Here is a 21,409-nt window from a genome sequence, read left to right as displayed (position 1 = left end):
GTGCCAACTTGGGCCAGTGAGGCGACGTCCTCCACAACTAGACTGAAGAACAAAACAACAGCAACTTGTCTGTTCCCCATCCCCCAATTCCCCAGTACTGTTCCCATCCCAATTCCCCAATAAAAAAATCTTTAAAAAAAAAAAAAGAATCTCAACATCATTCATTATTATGGAAGTGCAAATCAAAAAAATAAGATACCATTCTACTCTATTAAAAAGGCTAAAATTAAAAAGACAGACAACAACAAGAGTTGATGACAATGTGGAGAAACTAGAACCCTCATACATCGCTGGGAGGACTGTCAAATGGTGCAATCACTTTGTCTTTTATCTTAGTCATCAACCCAGGGACCTCAGACAACTCCCCCTTTCTTTTGTTTTCTTCAACACCAAAATTCTTGAAAGAATGGACTATGTTAATCCTATTTTCCCTTTAACCATTTCTTAAGTAAAGCAATCTGTCTTGTAATGTTTGAACTGTCTGAAGCAGTTATAATTTTTGAACATATAATATTTAAATTGGTCATCATCTCCTATTGAAAACCCTTTTCCCCTTTGTCTTCTACATAACACCAGTCCTTCTAGTTCTACTTCTTAGATCATTCTTTCTTCATTGTTTAATGAAACAATACCTGGCCCATATTTAAATGTAGATGTACAACAAGGTTCCGATCTGAAGTCTTCAGCCTATGAAGTGTTTAGTCCTTCCCATTATGCTGTTGATTTCCAACTCTTACATTCTCCCTGAACTTCCAGGATCAAATCTCCAATAGTCTATTAGATACTTCTTACTATTCCTCAAATTCACACATCTAAAGCCAAATTGATTTTTCTATTTCAAATCCGCTTTCTTTGGACTAGTAAAACAAGCTTGAAAATATAAGAGTCATCTGGATTCTCTGTTCACATTTAGACAATCAACAAGTTATGCTGAGTCTTCCTTCTAATGTTTTAGGCATTGATCTAATAATTTATTGTGCTTTTACTATATAGTGTAGCTATTGCTAATCACTTACTTACATTATCTCATTTGATCCATATAGCCATTCTCTAAACTAAGCATTATTATCTCTATTTTATGGATCAGAAATCTGAGGCTCAGGGATATTAAATAATCTTCCTAATGTAACTCAAGTCAGTAAATGTCTGATTTGGGATTCAGGTACAGATATGTCTGATCCCAAAGTCAGTGTTCTTAACCCTGGTCATATTACCTTTTAAGTTCCCACCCCTGATTCCTATCATCCTAATTCAGACCTGCATTACTTCTCCTCTGAATTATTATATAGCCTCTAACTAGACTAGTTTTCTTGCTTTCATTCTGGCTCTTTCCTCCCAGCTCTCCTATATACTGACACAAGATTAATCTCCCCAAAGCACAGCTTTCAATATGTCACCTGACCACTAAAAAGCCTCCAGTAGCTCCCAATTGCCTATAGGATAATCAAAATTCCTAAAACATATACTTTTTAAAGCATTTCAGGGCTCACAGTAAAAAGGAAAAATCTCTAAGGCTACCCTCTCTACCCGCCAAAAGAGGAAAAAAAATAACGAGCTATGGAGTAAGAGGGGGAAGACGAGAGTTCCTTGTGGAGCAATTCCCCAAGCATTTTAATTGTGATCAGAATGACATGCACTGGCTACTAGAAAGGTGAGGGGAGCTAAACCTGAGACTCCCATATTAAACTGACACCCTCAAAGTAAGCTCAAGTGATCCAGGGTTGGTGGTTCCCCACACTTTTGGCAGAAGAAGATACAAATCTTCTCTGGAGGAAAATATCTCCAACTTAAGTCTATAGGCTTCTCAAAATTAAAGAGCAAGCAAAAATTACTTTATAGCAAAGATCATACATACACATGGAAGCAAGATACCATGAGTGAGTGACAGACAAAACAACAAATAATACCTTTAAACTGCAAGGATTTCAGATATTAAGAATGTCAGATACAGAATACAAATCAGCTATGTGTGACATGTTTGGAATAAAAAATAAAAATCTCAAAGATAAGCAAGTAGCAAGAGATTACTAGAGAGATCTAGGGGTGGTGAAAATAAAAACACATATGAATATAACCACTAGTTGCTGAACACTCCTATGCCCGGACTAAGCTATTTTATGGGGAGTCACTAGGTGAAAACAAGGATGTGGAAGCTAAGGGGAGATACATTCTGACTCCTGCTATAGATCTGACAGTAGCCTACTCGAAACAGTATGTGTGGGGCAGGCCGAGTGGCGTGATGGTTGAGAACTGGCTTGGGACGCCAGAGGACCCCGGTTCGGATCCCACATATGAGGGCCAGTGACACTGCCCTCCACAGCTAAGATAATGAACAACAGCTCAACCTGGAGCTGGGCTGCTGTGAGTCGCTGGCGATGGCATAGGCTGCAGCCCCTGTGGCAGTGGGTTGCTATGGGCTACCATATGTAGCCAGCAGCCAGCGTGAGCAGCCATCCAGAAGCCGGCGACTGATCTGCCTCGCCAGGGAAGAGCGCAATGATGGTGCTAACTTGGGCCAGTGAAGCAACGTCCTCCACAACTAGATTGAAGAACAAAACAACAGCAACTTGTCTGTTCCCCTTCCCCCAATTCCCCAGCACTGTTCCCATCCCCCCAATTCCCCAATAAAAAAATCTTTAAAAAAACCAAACCAAAACAAAAAAAACACAGTATTTGTGAAAGTGCTCTATAAACTATACACGTTTTACAGAAATATAAAGCATTGCTATTACTCTTTTAAAATGCTAGCATCCATTGATGATTTTTGTCTGAATCAGTTATTTACTGTGATGGGTGAAAGATGATTTTCCCTCTATTATTCGTTCTACACTCATTAGTTGGCATTCTAATATAAGAAAGGCTTCCCTTTCCTTCCACCCATCTTTCCTTCCTTCTTTCCTTCCTTTTTTCTTCCCTCCCTTCCTTTATTTGGTATCACTACAGACTCTTGGATTCTCTTTTTTTTAAAAATTCAATAGGTCATAATCCATTGCTAGTATTATTGATTCTGATGCTCAGATTGTCCCAGATTTGGCACTATTTGTCTTTCTTTTCATTGTGAAAACCTTTACTGCTGTATATAAACTTATCAAAATTATTTATTTGGGATAAATTTTTAGAAAAGTTGCAAAGAGAGTTCAGCGTTCCTATATGTCCTTCAATCAGTTCCCCTAATGTTACCGTCTTATATAATCATAGCACATTTATAAAAAAAAGAAATTAACATTGAGTACATTCCAATTAACTAAACTTGCAGGCTATTTGGATTTTGCTAGTTTTCCCACTAATGTCCTTTTTCTATTATTTGGCTTTTTAAAAAACTAAATATATACATAACTTTTATAAAACATAAGTTAATTAAAAACAAAATAAAGCCAAAACAGAAAAAAAAGACATGCATATAGATATATACTGGAGGCTAGTGATAAATAGTTGGCATCGTTTTATAAGTGTAGCTTAGCAAAGAAAAAGATTTATGTTTTTCACAATCAAGACACTGAGTAGTTCTGAAAACCATCCAGGCAGGTAATTTTTAGCGAAAGCAAGAAGTACTAAAAAATACATAATACTATGTGATCTTAGTAGACCTCTGTCCCTCGTCTTTCCCAATCGCTTACCTTTTACTTCAGGACACTCTTCTTTGGAAATCAACAGGAAGTACTTTTGCTTGTGTTGACTTAGGTATTCTTTACATCAGCAACAACCCATGTTAAGTAACGCCATGATTTCACCTCAGACTGAGTGATTGATTCCAATAGGAAAGGTCAGAATGCTCAAATCATAACAAATTCAAATAAACTATGGTGTACTATATACTCCACTCTGATCTAGAAGCACCCCAAAGCCATTAATTAATATCATCTCAGGAGTACATCAATCAATCAAGCCACAAGCATCTATTGTACTCCTACTGTGTATCAAGCACTGTGCTGGATGCGCAGGGATAAAAGTCCAACTTGAGGGGCTCATAATTTTATTAAAATCATTTCAACACACCTCGGGAGAGGGCTAGTGTAGCAAGAAAGATGTTTCAGGATGTGAGATAAGAGTTAGTGCAGTGGTTTCAAACTTTTTCAGCCCCAATAACATAAAACAGCTACTCTGGTTGAAGCAGGGGAGGCCTACAGCCTCATATACTACAACTCCCTCTCTTCATTGTGGGGGCCCCCAAAGGCACCCCAGGGGACCCTAGGGCTTAGAGGAAGAAATTCTGAAAACCTGTGGGCAAAGGCAAGATTGAGCACCGTCTGTTGGTGTTGGGAAAATGGGGACTGAAACACATGATTAACTGGTAGACATCATCTCTTCTCTCTTTATTCGTGGCTCTCAAATCAAATATGTCTGGAAAATGGTGTTGATGAATCTCACTAATAACAGGCTTCTGAGTACAGAAATGAACTTTCTGCATGAACTCAGGAAAACCAGTTTGCATAACTGCCTGCCAAGGTGTCTGGGCTGAGTTGCCAGGACAGAACAAACAGGCCGTTAGAAGCCTGAGCGCACCTGGCTATGGCACCAGGAGCCTGGTTCTACAAATGGAGTAGCTCCTGTGTCTTTCCTCCGGGGTGTGTGTAGCTGCTCTGAGCTGAGGAGGCCACAGTTCTGAACTGGTGTTATGTTATTCTGGACTCCAAGTGAGGACAGCCAGCGTGCTGGGAGCGTGTTAGCAGAGATGGAGCCTGAAGGGCTGTCCCAGACACACCCAGCTGCTTCCTTATCAGGCCTCTCTAATATAGAGTCCTCTTTCCAAGCACAGAGCTTCCTTTGCTTTTGGCTTCTCAACTATGTCACAGAAAGGTTCAGTTAAAAGTCCACTCCTAAAAGTCAAATACAAACACTCTAGAAGAGGCCTGGCTCTACAGTAGAATGGGTTCTTTCCTAGGACCACCTGGTGTGGGTATAGCTCCTTTTACCCAGGCCTATGTCCTCCCTTATGAACTGGAAATATGCAGGCGCCTTTATGTATTCAAAATCACTGACAGAGAATATCCAGGGGAGGAGGAACCCCCAACAAGTTCCAAGCCTTTCCCCTCTCAGGCTCAGCTGTGCCTGAAGCCCCCAAGGCCCCATTTCAATGAATGTTGACTGCAGCACTGGGGATTGCACCCAGGAAAAGAATAAGCTAGAAGCCACTGACCCTCACTGAGTTGTAAAGAGTTGCTTTCCTTTATTCCATAAGAATCTCATAATAATAAATTTAGCTTTGTCCCAGGGTCTCTCTGTGCTTAAAAGGGATTATACCTGGAAAAAACATCTTCTCTTCCACTGATCCAGCCAGCAAGTGTATGCCTTTCTCCATTAGGTCAACCATTTGATTCCCTCCTTAGATCAACTCATAGCACCTGTTTGGAGGCAGAAGGCTGAATCAGATGACATCCTAAGGTCCCTTTCAACTCTAATTACAAACGAAGCCAAATTAAAACCTGCAGCCCAAGGGAAGGTTCCTGTGCAGGGTGGTAATAAATGTCCCCCTGCTCACCCTCCTGCCTTTTAACACACACACACACACACACACACACACCTGTACTCTCCCAGGTGCTTGGCTTCTAAATGCTACAGTTAGAAGTCTCTAGAGAGTGAGAATTCGCTGTAAATCCTATTTCTTTTGATGATGTAGGTTAGGCAGGGAGAGGACTATAGAGAATTAGGAAAGATTTAGTTCCTACCTTGACAGAATTCTTCAGATGAGGGGATGGAGGACGCAGCAGCAAATGAGGCCCACGGAATAGAGATGGAGAGCTAAAGCCTCCTATGCTGGGTATAGGTGAGCAGCAGGGGAGCAGGAAAACCAAGACCAGAGACAGTTGCCAGGGGTGGGTGCTGAAAGGCCCAGCACAGGTTGCTCTGCTTGAGGACAGCTCTCAAGTGGGTACTTGCAGGAGCAAGTTAGCTGGGACAAAAACGCTTCTCCTCCACTGTTCAGTGTGGTCAACCCCTTGCTTTTCCTTTGGCTGTTCCTTTTGGGTCCAAGGCTCCAGGAAGCAAGGCCAGAGTGCTCTCTGCTTCCCCTCCCCCAAGGCACTGGACTGAGGCTGCAGGCTGGTAAGCAGCTATCCAATCAGTCTGTCAAAAGCTGTAAATAAAAGGCTACATGTGCACACTGAAGTAGGCTATGAGAAGAATCTAGATTGAATTACACAAGCCAGCTGTGGGGACAGGGTGGGGGAGTAGGAGAAAAAAAAAAAAGAGAAGCCTAGCTGCCCTTCAAGGAAATATTTTCATTTAGGCACACTCCTCTCTCAGCTAGAAGCCATCGGAGCCTTGCTCTGCTAGGTTTCAGTCGGGCCTTTTTCTCAGCAGAGGAGTCACAGTCCCTGAGACTCCTCAGAGTCATGGCCTTTGCCAGGGCTGACTTATCTTCCATTTAGATGACAGGCTCCAGGTCCAGCTCACTGTGCTTGGTAAGAGCACTTGGGACTGCCTCACTAGCAGGTGGCAGCAAAATCATTTCTGTATATTCAGTATTTGCTTTAGTTCTAAGACTAAAGTGACGGTAAATTGATACTGAAGTCACAATTTTTAAAGCAGGTGGCTAGGGTCTGGCCTGGGTTTTGAGTATTCGGGAACCCTTGGTTCTGTATGGTTCAGAGCATGGGTTTTTGTGTGGACAGGTTTGGGTTCAAATCTGAGACACTGCTTGCCAGTTGTGGACTTTGGGAAGCTACTCCATTAAACTTCAGCTTCCTCATTTGTAAAACTGTCAAATTGTCCCTCAAAGGTTTGCGGTAGAATTAAATAAGATATTGTATATAAAGTGCCTGACACAAAGTGAGTGCGCCATCACGGTCACTATTGTTATTATATCTTTGGCAGATGACCAATGGAGTCTTTTCCTGTCTCCTTCCCCAATTTCCCAGAAAACCTAAAGGCTCCAGGACCAGGGAACTGGCAGGCAAAACCTCTATAAAAGAACCAAAGGAAATGGAAAGAGTCATGTTCCTTTTTTCCCTTCCCAGAGCTAGGACTGAATCAGTCACCCTGTCTGATTATACCCTGGACGGGCAAGCTGGCCCGGGAAGCCTAAGGCTCTTCCAAACCGAAGATACTAATCCATCTCTAGGGTTACCTGCTTGTGGGGCATGCTCCCAGACTGATGGTGCTTCTCCAGGGGCCCCAGGTCAGATCCCAGGAGATGCAGGAAAGAAACAGTCTGATCCCAAGTTGGCAGGATAGGTCTGTCCAGGCTGTTGTCTGCCCAACACAGCTGCCTGTGGGGCCTATGGGTTAATAATAGCAACTCTGATGCCAATGGATTAAGACAGCACTGTAGGAGGTGTTTATTTTTACACTCTGGCGTCAGTATCAAGTTCTACTGGTTACTGCCCAAATCTAGGGCAGCTTCCTGCTATAGGAATGGCCCCAGTCTTCTTCAGGATGCTAAGTTGGATTCTGGAGGAAAGCAAGCCTTGTTGAAAACAATTCACTATTAACAGGGACGGGGAGGGGGGAAGGGAACAAACAGAGCTGTCGTAAGTCCAGCTGTCTGGTCCCAAATCTCTGGGACCAGGTGGGCCTCAAGTGAGAGCTGTTGTTTATAGCATTCTCCCTAGTCAGATAGGCCCTGGACAAGAGACCTAGTACATTGTTTTGAAAAGGCGCGGGCGCGTGTGCGTGCGCGGACACACGTTGCAGTGAAATGATCTGAATAAAATCAAGGAAAGACGGTCACTCAACCTACCAGAAGCTCAGTCTTGTCAGTCACAAGTGCCAGATAGTGCAGTGAGTGCTGACATTGTTAAGAAAAAGAAAAAAGCTCACCTGGAAGGCTTATAGAATGTTTAAAACAAAGGAAGGTTAGGCCGGTCCTTAATTGATTTGTATAGAGTTCTTAGCAGGTGTATAAATCCCTTGAAAATTTACTTGGCCGGAGCTTCTTTCCTAGACATGACACAATAAGACAAGACAGAAACACCAAGAAACCAGCCCTCATCTGGTCAGGAGTCAGTGCCCACAAAATCTTTCCTAAAAGCCTCTCTAACCATAACCAAGGCCTAGAGATTGGGGTCCGAGGGGCCTGACACTCTGATCACAGTATCTGGAACTCTGTGGCTATCCCACTCATCTCCCTGAAAGGCAGCTCCTAACACAGATTTCATCTTGTCCCATCAGGCAGACACGGGTGTGAGGAGGCTGACAGCTGGACAGCTGATGTAAATAGATGTAGACTGGCCTACTGAGGGGCCATGAGCACAGCAGACTGCTGTGGAATGATAAAAATGCACCACACACCAGGTAGGAATGCTGAAGTGCAAAGACAGCAGCCAAGCGCCCAGCAACAAAGCCTCCATCATCTTCCTGCCTGTGGCTGACTCATAATCATGGGCAGTGACACCACATATCCATTTCTTGAGGAGCCAGGGTGCTGGCAGAAAGGGAGGCCGATGAACCACTCATTCAATACATTTTTTCCTGTCATTCAAGACTTATCCGCCCAGTCATCAGAACAACAATGCAGCCTCAGAAACAACCAGATTTGATCACTAGAGATATGGGGTTTGATCTAAGCTCTATCTGGAAGGTACCCATGCCTAGGATAGTGGCAGGATGCCCAAGGATAGGAACACTGCTTTCATTCTTGGCTTTTTCTCCGACTTGCTAGGTCATCTGGGGGCAGGGTACCTGTCCTCTCAAAGCTCTAGGTTTATCATCAGAAAAGGGGCTAATTGTATCCACCTTCTGGTATTGTAGCAAGGAAAAAAATCTGAACAATTAAAATAATAGGGAGCAAGAAATGTAAATGCTGTAAATTCTTTGGACCAAAGTGTTTCAGAAATATAATGGTTATTCATGCATATACAAGTAGGTAGAGGGCCTGGTCTTCTGTGTTTTTCCTTCTCCTCAGTCACGGTGCCCATGTTGGGCACTGAACCCTGTCTGTGCCTGGAGGTGCATTTAATTTCTTTCAGGACTACAATCCCCACCTCTGGTTTGAGGAAGAGTTGAAACAGGAATCTGCTTCCCTAGACATATAAGGTATTAATTTCCACTAATGTGTAATAGAGAAAGCAGAAATATGCCAGCAAAGTAACACCTTTACTCACCTACTTGCTCCATCTGCAAACCTAATTCTCCCTATGTCTGGGCCCAGGACACGGATCTGAGGCTTGCATCCCATTGGTACAGCATTCAGCAGCAGTACTTACAAACTGGACTTAGCCTAAAGGCCTGAGAAAGCAACGCTGACAAAAGGGTGCGTGCCATTGCTCAGTTAGAATAAAGGCGATACTGTATTCTAAACCCAACAAAAGCCTCCACTCTTTCTAGTCCAGCGATCCTTCACTATGGAGTTAGCTTGCCAGGTCTCCAGAGCTCTTGGAGAGGAGAAATAGACATCTATTCTTCGTTGATGCTGACACCTCCTTTTCTGCAAGTGCCTACCCTGGCATTCAAAACAGATATTCTGACATCGTGCAGCCTCTGGTGAGATCCACCCTCCTTTCAGCAAACTGTATCTGTAAAGGGCCATAGAGTAAATATGTAAAGGGCCAGATAGTGAATATTTAGGCTCTGTGGGCCACAAAGTTCTGCCACATATACAGAGGGTGCCAAAAATATATATATACATTTTAAGAAAGGAAGAAATTGTATTAAAATTGTAATACTCAATATATACAACGAAAGATGAATACAAGTCATGTGTATACATTTTTATAACAAGTCTTTAAAAATGTAAAAACTATTCTCAGTGGGTGGGCTGTATAAAACCACCCTGGCACGGGCCATAATTTGCTGACTTCTACTCTAGATCTTAAAGGCCTATCTATTCAAAATCTGTATCTCAACATTGGAACTCTGCTGGGCCTGCCTAAACATTCTCTTTCCGCCTCCCACAGGGCTGATGCATATATTTCAGAAGCAGCTCCCTTCCAGGGAGCCACTGAGGAATGTGAAGGAAGAATTCTGAGGTTATTTGTATTGGAGTTGACAGACAGGCTAATTCCCCTCATATAAAGCGCTCCAAAAACATCTGTGGAATTTAGCTTATTGCATTATCATTCTGGAGTGCAGACTGAGCCATAAGCAGTTTTTATCTTTCTATTTCTGTTTAATAATACTATCCCATGTCTCTACCAGGCTCCCCCCACCCCCCCTTTTTTTTTCTGCTCCCAGGTCCCAAACCCACATTTGAATTGGCTCAGGTCTCAAATCGTTCTGTCCTTCCCGACCCTCCCACTTCTATATGTGGTATGGCTGTGAATAGCAGGAAAACTATCAACAGTCAGATGGGTTTAGACACAGTAAACATGGATGAAAGGCGTGAAGGTAGGGGTGAGCTCATCTTGAGCAAAGACTTAAGCTTGACTGTGAATCTAGGATTTATCACAAATAGCTACAGGCTTTGTAAACATGGATCAAGCTGCTATAGAAGCAACCTAAGAACACTGTGCAAAGGGTCAGGAATCACTGGAGTTATACCTTCCCACATTCCACAGACTAGAAGGAAATAAATCACTTATAGTCAAAGATTAAAACTTAAAATAATAGCTACTATTTATTATTTACTATGCTACCCATTGGCAAGATGTTTATCATAAATGCATTTCTAATCTTTACAATAACCATGCAAAATAGATATTATCCCTATTTTGCAGTTGAGGAAACTGAGGCTCTTGCAGAGATAACTTGATCCAATCACAGAGCTAGAAAGTAGGGGAGTTGAGCTTGGAAATCTTGTTTGATTCACTTCAAAGCCCTTGCTCTTTCCACTGTAATATACAGTAAAACCTTGGATTGCGAGTAACGTGGTTTGCAAGTGTTCCACAAGACGAGGAAACATTTCTAATACATTTTAATGTGGTAAATGAATGATGATTTGCAATACGAGTTGTTTGTTTCCGGAACGAATTATGCTCACAAACCAAGGTATTACTGTACTGCTAATATCCTTGGTGGAGAAGAACAATAAGCAAATGCCTTAATTTAGATCCTATTTAAACTTTGTTCTAAATAGCAGCAATCTGTTGGTCTGCTCTTTTCTATAGCCTGAATATCAATGAATGACAAGGGGCTTAAAATCACACACATGACAATTTTGCGTGGTAGTAATTCAGGTCAAATCAATACAGCTATATTCACATTTAAGCTGGGGCCTTATTTGAGTTAACATTTGTTGAGTCTCTACAACAATAAACAGGATTCTAATATGTTATATTTTTGCCTAGTAGCCAAAGAAGTCTCTTTTCAACAGTGGTATATGCATATTTTTATGTAATCAATGTTATCTTGTAAACAATTTGGTTGAATTGTAGTTTCCCATTTTCCCAGGCCCCAGATTGTTAGTTGTCAAATATCCACTCTCTTTTCTTTTTTCCAATAAACAGAACCCTGATATTCAGCTGCCTACAATGCTGCCCAACTAAAATTCTACACTTCTACCTCCCTTGGAAGTAGATGCAGTCATTTGACTAAGTTATGGTAGAAGGGTTTGTGAGACTTCTGGGTAATTTCTTTTAAGATGAACAGGCTGCATCCTTCTTTCTCCCTTCCTCCATCCTGAAGCTAGGAAGGTAGGTGTGATGGCTAGGGTTGTAGTAGCCATCTTGGACTATTAAAGATGGCTTTGGTATAGCAGAGCAAAAAACTGGAAGGCGCTTGAGTTTCTAATGACTGTGGAGCAGTTATACCAGCCCAGGACTGTCTACCTCTGGATTTTTCTTGTTAAGAAAGAAAGAAATTTTCATCTTATTTAAGTCACCAGTTTTGGGTTTCTGTTACTCATATTTATTTCCACTATGTACATCCTACCACATCTCAATAACCACCAAGTCTTATTAATTCTGTCCACCCTTCTCTATCCCCAGTGCTACTACCCAAGACCAAGGTATACTTATGAATTGTCTGAACTCCTACATCAGCCTCTAACCTGGTCTCCCTTCCCAGAGCCAGCCTTTCAAAAAGAAATCTATTTATATCACCCTTTTGTTTAAAAACCCTTCAAACGTTTTCCATGAAATCCACACTCCTTAAAGGCATGTTCTGCCCTTCACAACTTACCTCTCCAGTCTCATCTTTTGCTACTCCTACCTGGCCCTACAGTCATACCATCTGTACTGATTGGAACAAGGTCCCCGCATTTATCTGGCTAACGCTTAATCATCTCTCATGTCTTCAACTGAAACATCACAAGTTCAATGGCTTTTCCTAGACCACATTATGTGCCCTAGTTATATGCTCCCAAAGCACCTTGCACTTCCCTGTACTGTGTTTTATAATTGTTTGTTTAGCTTCTAATGCTAGATAGCAAGCTCCACGGGGGCAGGAATCCTGTCTATCATTATTTACTATTAGCACACTGTCTGGCATACACAATAAATTAATATTTTTGAATGAGTGAAACTTTCAAGAGGGCAGCTAAGCAATATGTATCAAAATTTGAAATAAGTATATTCTTTAATCTACCTCTAGGAAATATATTTTTAAAAAATAATATGATAAAAGTACACAAACATATATACATAAGGATATTCACTGAAGTACCACTTATACAAGCAAAAATTAAAAATAATATTCTAAATGCTTCCTCATTAGTGAGTTGATTAAGTAAACTGAGGTAATCCATGTAATGGAATACTCTACAAAACATAAAAATAATATAGTGTAGAATAGTTGCTGAGATGGAACTATGTCCATAATAAAGGTTTTCCTAAGTACAGTTCATGGTATGATCCCATTTTTATTTTTAAAAAATGCACACACATTTTCTTCTTTTTGTTTCTCTGTATTTTCTGAGTTTTCTGGCAGTAAACGGGCTGATGGACTCTTTCGGGCCATCTGGGATCCTCACAGACCCGAAAGCCTAGGCCAGGTGGACCATATTCGTCACAGGAGACATGAGGGACCACCCACTTATAGCCCCAAAGAAGGTAAATACCTGTCTTAGGGTAAAAAGTATTTATTAAGTGCCTAACACTTTATTTCAGGTAAGAAGCAAAAGCTACAGGCATGTCCTAGGGCAAATTACAACTCGCTGAGAAAGTTATTATTTTGAAAGATTCAAGTTACAGTCAAAGTTCCAAAACAACTTATGTGAGCTTGAGGAAATTATGGAAATAAAAACAATTAAGATGAGAATATTCTTGAAACTGTGCCTGTCTCCTTCATAAATAATTTAGTAAAATAATTGGTCACACCTGAAAGGGGAGATTTTCTTGTATTTTTGTTTATCTTGAACTATCTAACATGTACATAAGTTCACAGGTGGACATAAACATGATGGTTAGTTGTCTTTATAAGAGAGTTAAGAATACAAGAATTACATAAAGTACAAAGGACTATAAAGCAAGGAAGTGTATTATAACTATTTATATACATTTCCTCTTTCCTCCTTGGTTGCATGTTAAGGCTACAGTCTTGTTCATCTTTTTACTCATTTAACCTCGCCCAGAGCCTGGCACATGGCTTAAAATGTTTACTGAATTGAAGTAAGGGAGGAACGGAATCTTCACCAAGCTAAATTGGAAAAATTTCTTTTTTTCTAGAGCAGAATTGGATTCATTATAGCTTTGGACTTATTTACAAACACTTCGTTCTAAACCTCCTTGTTGGGGTGCGGGGTGCTGAGAGGATAAAGGGAGAACAGTGGTTGGCTTCTGGAATGTGCAGGGCGAGCAGGCCTAGGTACAACCCCTGTCCCGAGTTCCCACTGCGACTGGGAGCCACAGCATGAGAACCAGAACAGCATGTTCCAGCCAGAATGACAGACGTCCCTCTCTCCCTCTTTCTTCATCTCTCCCCTCTTAACCTCACCAGCTTTCAACTCTGCCCTATTAGCTGCTTCCAACGGGGCTGCTGAGCAGCCAGGAAAGAATGCAGGGTGTGTCTCCAAAAGTCCAGCACTAGCTGAGAAAAATTTTTCCTAAAAAAAGGAAGTCTGTAAAGTTACATAAGACTTGGCTCTCCTCACTGGGAGCTTTTCCAACTCCAGCTGGAGCGATTCCTCAAGCTGTTTAGAGTTTCAGGAAAAGGGTTTGGAATTTCCTGATTGGCCAGCCGATACTGGAGCATCTCTGGGTAGAGATGCGGAGGTTCCAAGAGTTCGAAAGCAGTGACTTTGTGCTCCCACTGCCCCTCAGCCGTGGTCCCACTGAGCTCCCCTGGGGACAGGAAATAGCACAATCCATTTATTGTTAAAATCTCAGAACAAGCACAATCCCTATTGCCAAGACCAAGCCCAAATGGCATCAAGCCCATCCAAAGGAGGCAAGACCTGGGGAATCTAATATCCCAACCTAGAAGCACACCACCAGGGGTCTGGAAGGGCTTTGCTTCCGGCCTCAGGCAGACACATGGAAGAATTTGTTCGTGGACCTGAGAGCCTCAGACGCAAAAGTCTTGCCTAAGGAGTAGATGAAGCAGTCAACAAACATTAACCGAGCACCTACGAAGTGCAGGCACTGCACTATGTGAGCAAAACAGACCTGGTGCCTGCCTTCAAGGAGCTTCCAGTTCACCTAGGGAGGTGGAACAAATTACTCAATAACTATGACTATATAAAGTAGGCCTTTGACGTGTGCTGAATTCAAAGGAAAGACAGCTAATCCATAAAAGCCAGCTCTGTCCAGGGAGGCCAATTAGCATATTTATTAATCAGGGACCAGCTTATACTGAATTGGCAACTGAAATTACCTGTATTTGAACGGAAAACTCTGGCCCTTGAAGGAGTCACTAGAATCTATCAATAACCTGTTCTCAGTTGAGCTTCATTTTTATTTCCATTCATTTTGCTGGAGTTTAGTCCCTATTTACATCACACACTTTTATTTAAGGCATTGGAACTCACTTCAGCTAACAAATTACTGTCCATTACAATGAAGAAATAGAACCCCAATTTTCTCCTTCTGAGATTTTGCTTTTGGCTGTGGGTTCATGTAAACCTTATCTATACTGTCTTTAGGAATACTCTGCTCTCCTTTTCTCCTTTACCTGATCATGGATAAAAATAACTTTATTTTCCCCTAAGGACACTAAATACAAGGCTGCATTTTCTTTTTAAAAAGAAATGTACAAGAAAAGAAAGGATATACAAAAGTATAAAAAACAGGTAAACAAGTTAAATATAGATTTTAGGATACTAAGATAAACAAGTTAAGTATAGACTTTGGATCCTTAGATGACTAAATCATAGCCAGAAGTTGGCTGTTCCTGTTTTTCTTTCTGCTCAGTTATCAATCCATTGTCCTTGACTGCAGGACCTCACATAAAAAGTCAAAAACACAGCAGACATTTCAGAGCTCACTGTCTCATCTTCCTGGAGAAGATAAAAGACTAATCTAATTAAACCAAGAATTCCAGAGAACAGAGGCTTTCTTCTTTAATTATAAAAATTAATTTTAAAAAACTTTAGGTATTTTGGTAAAACTCTTTTAAAATGTACACTTTGACTTCTATACACTTTTGTTTTATATACAGTATATAGACTATAACTTAACTTTTTCTTGATGACTCACTATTAACACTAAATATACTAAGCTAAAATACAGTTTTGTTCTTAGTGTCTATTAAGTACTTGTGTACGAAATCCTCAAACCCATAAGACTGTGTGTTAAGAGGAAATATGGTTCACATTTGCCATTTCTATTCAACAGAGTGCTGGAAGTCCTAGCCAGAGCAATTAGGCAAGAAAAAGAAATAAAGGCATCTGCGTCTCTGTTTGCAGATGACATGATCTTATATGTGGAAAACTAAAGGTTCCCCCTAAAGCTGCTAGAACTAATAAATGAATCTGGCAAAGTTACAGGACACAAAATCAGCACATAAAAATCATTTGTGTTTCTATACACTAGCAATAAACAATCTGAAAAGGAAATTAAGAAAAAAAAATTCCATTTACAATAACATCAAAGAGAATAAAATACTTAGGAATAAACTCAACCAAGGAAGTGAAAGACCTGTACACTGAAAAATACAAAATGCTGCTGGAAGAAATTAAAGAAGACACAAATAAATGGAAAGATATCTTGTGTTCATGGATTGTAAGACTTAATATTGTTAAGATGTCAATACCAGCAATATGCAACAACAGAGATGGACATTATGCTAGGTGAAATAAGCTAATCACAGAAAGACAAATACTGCCTTATTCCATTTATATGAGGTATCTAAAATAGTCAAACTCATACATTAAAGAGTAGAATGGTGGTTGCCAGGAGCTGAGGGAGAGAAAAGTGGGGAGCTGCTGTTCAATGGGAATAAAGTTTTAGTCAAGCAAGATGAATAAGTTCTAGAGATTTGTACCTATAATCAACAATATACTGTATAAAATTTATTAAAAGAGTAGATCTCATGTTATGTGTTCTTTCCACAATAATAATAAGACGTCAATGCTATCCAAAGCAATCTATGGGTTGTATGCAATCCCTTTCAAAATCTTAATGACACTTTTTGCAGAAATAAATAAAAAAAACCATCCTAAAATTCAGACGGAATCTCAAGGGATCCTGAATAGCCAAAACAATCTTGAAGAAAAAATAAAAAAACAAACAAAGTTGGAGGACTCACATTTCCTTATTTCTAATCTTACTACAAACTACAGTAATCAAAAGAGTGTGGTACTGGCATAAAGACAGACATATAGACCAATGAAAGAGAGAGCCAAGAAATAAACCCTGGCATATGTGGTCAAGTGATTTTCGACAAGAATGCCAAGCTAATTTAATGGGGAAAAGGCAATCTTTTCAACAAATGGTGGTGGGAAAACTGGTATCTACATGCAAAAGAATGAAGTTGGGCCTTTATCTTACACTACATATATAAATTAACTCTAAATGGATCGAAGACCTAATGATAAGAGATAAAACTATAAAAAAAACTTGTACAAAAACATTGGGGGAAATCTTCATGACACTGAATTTGGCAATAATTTCTTGGATATAATATCAAAAGCACAATCAATAAAAGAAAAAATAGGTAACTTGGACTTCATCACAATTTAAAACTTTTGTGCATGAATGCACTATCAAAAGAGTGAAAAGGCAATGCATGGAATGGATGAACCTATTTGCAAATCACATATCTAAAAAGAGACTTCTATCCAGAATATATAAAGAACTCTTACAACTCAACAATAGAAAGACATAATCCAATTTAAAAATGGGCAAAGAATTTCAACAGACTTTTCTCCAGAGAAGATACAAAAAATGGCCAATAAGCACATGAAAAGATGCTCAACATCATTAGTCATTAGAAAAATGCAAATCAGAAGAGAAGGTGATAAGACAGCAGAGGCAGAGATGGAAGTGATGTGACCACAAGCCAAAGAATGCCAGCAGCCACCAGAAGCTGGAAGAGGAGAACTGCTGAGTTCAGAGGAAATGAGCACTCTTTTATTTAAATTTCCTGAGATTAGAGGAAGTACATATTGCCAAACAATGCCTCTTCACTTCAAAACCTCTTCCCATAAATTATTTGAGGATATCTTATTTACAGACTTAAAAGTCTGTAAAATTTCCTATTAAAAAGAGTTGATTGCAGTCCAGACCATTCATAGCTTTGGTGCTTTCCTTGAAATACCACAGCTGTCGGGAAGAAATATATTTTGAGACAAAAGGTTTTGTTTCCCCAGCAATACATTATTTTAGTGATATCTCAAGATAGGTAAAACTTTCACTTATGTTTGAGTGAAAGAAGATTCTACTGATAACTTGTTAAAAATCTATAAAAAGAATATGAGAATGCAGATGTAGATAATAAATTAAAATCAGACTTCCTTCAAGTTTAGCAAAGCAATTATCTGTAAAGCCAGTGAAGATTATTATTATGGATGATGAAATGATTTACTGGAAAACATGGAAATGACATTCAATATGGCCACATCTTTGCACAACCTTAAGTTGGTATTTTCAACTTTAACCTTGGCACCATTAAGAAAAAGAAAAAAACCCACCTCTAGTAATATTTTATGTAAATAGCTAAACAAAAACCCTATATATAGTAATATGTATCCCAGATGAGGTAGGAGATGCCTCATTGTAGTGCTAATGTAATAATCCATTGATTTAATGGTAGATGAGCTCTTTAAAATAAAGTTGCTCTTCTTAACCCTAGTAGAGTAATCCCCTAGCTTCCCCTTACCCATAAACAAGAAACATACTCATATTTTTTTTTACCATAGTCATAAGAAAATGTATTTTATCAAATGCATTTATTTTAAGAGTTGCAAATATCCTTTTACCCACTGGAAGTAATGATATATACTGAACAAATTGCTAAAGACTTTTAATTTTATTTATTTCCTACAAACCTTCTCAGAGAACACTGGCTCATAAAACATTTTGTAGATGAGTAGAACTTTTTTTTTTTTGCTTTTGGTTTCAACTCTGGTGTAAAGCCAGTGAGAAAAATTTGTTATGTCTTCCCCATTTCCAGAATTATGTTAATTAAGAAAGATCTGGTCCATTTTTTATCTAGTCCCCGAAAGTAATTCTGTTGACTTCTGTTAAATGCAGATCTTTGATATTTAATTGGATACTGATATATTATTTTAGATATTAAGAAGAATATTAACATAGGAGAAAGCTGAGGGGGGTTGAGACTTCACATAGCTCAATAATGATACAACTCACCACTTTGATAACAGCAGTTGTACAAAATGCTACTACATAAAGTGATAATAATTTAAAATGTGTGATAAAATAGTCTTAATTGTCCATTCATTTTTAGTTTGCAGGTGATGAATAAATTGTGTTAACAAAAAAAAAAAAAAGAAAAATGCAAATCAAAACCAGAATGAGATACCACTTCATAGCCAGTAGGGTAACCATTATTAAAAAAAAGAAGAAGAAAAATAAGTGTTGGCAAGGATATGGAAAAACTGGAATGCTTTACATTGCTGTGGGAATATAAAATGGTATAGCCACGGTACAAAATAGTATGGCAGTTTCTCAAAAAAAATAAACATAGAATTACCATACAATCCAGCAATTCCATTTCTGGGTGCATACGTGTACATACCCAAAAGACTTGAAAGCAGGGACTCAAACAGATCTTTGCACACCCATGTTCATAGCAGCATTATTCACAATAGCCAAAAGGTGGAAGCAACCCAAGTGTCCATTGATGGATGAATGGATAAACAGGATGTATGAATATTATTCATCCTTAAAAAGGAAGGAAATTTGGATACAACCCACAACATGGATGAACCTTGAATACCTTATGTTAAGTGAAATAAGCCAGCCACAAAGAGACAAATATTGTATGATTTGACTTATATGAAGTGCCTAGAGTGGTCAAATTCAGGGAGAAAGTAGAATGGTGGTTGCCAGGAGCTGGGGGGAAGGGGAAATGAGGAGTTAGTGTTTAATGGACATGGCATTTTAGTTTGAGAAGAATGAAAAAGTTCTGGATATGGGTGGTGGTGATGGCTGGACAACAATGTGATTATACTTATTGCCACTGAACTGTACACTTGAGAATGGTTAAAATGGTAAATTTTATGTTATGTATATTTTATGACACACAAAAAGAGTAAATGTGGTAAAAGAGAGGTTCTGCTGCGAGTTATACTTTTTCTTTAGACTCCACCTCTCACTCGCCCACCCCACCCATGGCCGTCTCTCCCAGAGCAATGTTGATATCTGGCCACTCAAAAACATATGCTCATTTTGTATGATGGACTCATTTTGATAGGAACTATAATATCATATGCCAACGTCTGTGTGGGTGTTTTCTGGGTAACCTCAACACAGACCAATCAGGCTATCTCTACAGAACCTGCCCTTACCCTAACATGCAGTGAGCCATCTCAGTCAAGTGACTTCTGACAGGGTGTGCAGTCATTGTGTGAGTAACAGACGAAAAGGGTGAGTTATTGTCCTAAATTGGCAGAGAGAAAATTAGAAGTCATAAGCCTCCCTATGAACTAGGGTTGCCAGTCTTAGCAAATAAAAATACAGGACACGCTGTTATTTATCTAAAATTCAAATTTAACTTGGCATCCTGTATTTTATCTGGCAACGCTCTGAAATATTGGAAGTTGAAAAGAAAATAAATCAAATAATTCAGAGTGTTCTGGGGTGACTGAGGTCTTAGCAGGGAGCCTAGACAGGGAAAAGTAAAGAAGCTCATTAAAAATGTATTGATTACAAAAAAAAAAAAAAGAAAGAAAAGTATTGGTCTTGAAACACCATACCCATGCTTAATCCAACTCAGGAGCCCCTCCCTGCTTTAGTTTCCTTTGATGCAAAAGACTTTATAAAGATAGGTTAGAGGATAGGAGAGAGAGCAAGTGAAGAGGGATAAATCAAAGCTAGAAATGGGTTCGGACACACCTAGACTCCTGTAAGGCAGGACTGGCCTCAAAAAGAGACCTTAAACACTTAACATAAAATCAGAGGAAATCAGATTTTGACCTGGCTCAAAGCAGAAGAGAAGCAATGGTGGTAACTGCCCTATGGCTATCCAGCAGAAGGGGCACAGGTAACAGAATACCACGGATAGTGGTGGGAGCTCTCTTCCTTCCCATACGCAATATCATTGGCTCCTAAGAAACTTCAATCACTGTTTTTACCTATTAATACTCTCAGTCCCAGTTACAATTACGCTACTACTAGTCAGGCAAATACTTCTTAGCTTACGAACTCCTACAGTTTTCCAGCCATTGTCTCATCACTCAGCAATACTATTTATTTCCCTATGGAACCTGGGCCAAAACTGAAGTCTCTGAGCCCTGTCTTACCTTCAGGAAACTTAATCTGTTTAGGTCATCCTCCTAGGAATCAATAAAAACAGGTTTCAGGCTCTCTGTTCTTCGAGAATTCCGTCTTTAAAAGACCCATGTTCTTATTTATTATCGACATTGTTGGTGTAGTAATCCCTGCCTGCCTCTGGTCTACTGAAATATAAATAGCCCATATAGCCTGATTATACTATGGTAGTATTTGGGAATCTTTGAGATCTCTCACACTAGATATCTGGGGGGATGGGGAGGGGGCAACGTGGGGGGGATGGTTTGGTTTGGGTATCCAGGAGCTAAAAGGTAAAAAACCTGAGGTCCTTCATTCCTCCAACCTGTCCTGAAGCCCGGCTGACCAGCTACACTGAGTCAGCTCTAAAAGCTGTGGCTGGCCTCCAGGATTCTTCTCCAGAGGGAGTAAGTAGTTAAGTCTCTAGAGCAGTTCACCTGGGCAAAGCTCTTTCAAGATTATCTGGGCAGCCTCTAAGGCACTAGCCAATAAAATATTCTGCAGCTCCAGCCCCCCCCCCCTTTTTTTTTTGTAAACAGAACATACCTGTAAGTGGAAAACAGCTGACACACAGAAGCTTGCATGTAAATGAAATTAGATGCAAGAATTGAAAGACTGAATATATTCAGTTTTATGCTCCCAAAATGAGCACCATAAGTATTGTAATTCCGTCCATGCTCTTTCTTTATTCCCCCTTTATGTACCTGATGACACCTTTCCCACTAAAG

At 39.9% G+C, this 21,409-nt stretch overlaps 1 protein-coding gene across 5 annotated transcripts in view; it reads right to left on the bottom strand.

The window, feature by feature from the left end:
• Nucleotides 1-21,409, bottom strand: part of RUSC2 (RUN and SH3 domain containing 2) — a 46,818-nt gene that overhangs the window by 24,254 nt on the left and 1,155 nt on the right. The window contains exons 1-3 of one of the 5 annotated variants that reach the window (XM_019663293.1): nucleotides 7,067-7,219; nucleotides 5,667-6,073; nucleotides 5,242-5,342 (exon numbers count right to left, since the gene is read on the bottom strand). The exons of 2 other annotated variants lie outside the window; for them this stretch is intronic. The gene's annotated coding sequence lies outside the window, so the exon portion shown is untranslated. Of the gene's footprint in view, nucleotides 1-5,241; nucleotides 5,343-5,666; nucleotides 6,074-7,066; nucleotides 7,220-21,409 lie in introns of those variants that run through there. 2 more of the 5 variants (XM_019663294.1, XM_019663292.1) reach the window with 2 other exon arrangements.

The sequence above is a fragment of the Hipposideros armiger genome, unplaced genomic scaffold (genome assembly GCF_001890085.2).
Source record: "Hipposideros armiger isolate ML-2016 unplaced genomic scaffold, ASM189008v1 scaffold_388, whole genome shotgun sequence".
NCBI lineage: Eukaryota > Metazoa > Chordata > Mammalia > Chiroptera > Hipposideridae > Hipposideros > Hipposideros armiger.
The sequence above is the reverse complement of the archived record's forward strand: the minus strand, read 5'-3'. Positions and strand labels throughout refer to the sequence as shown.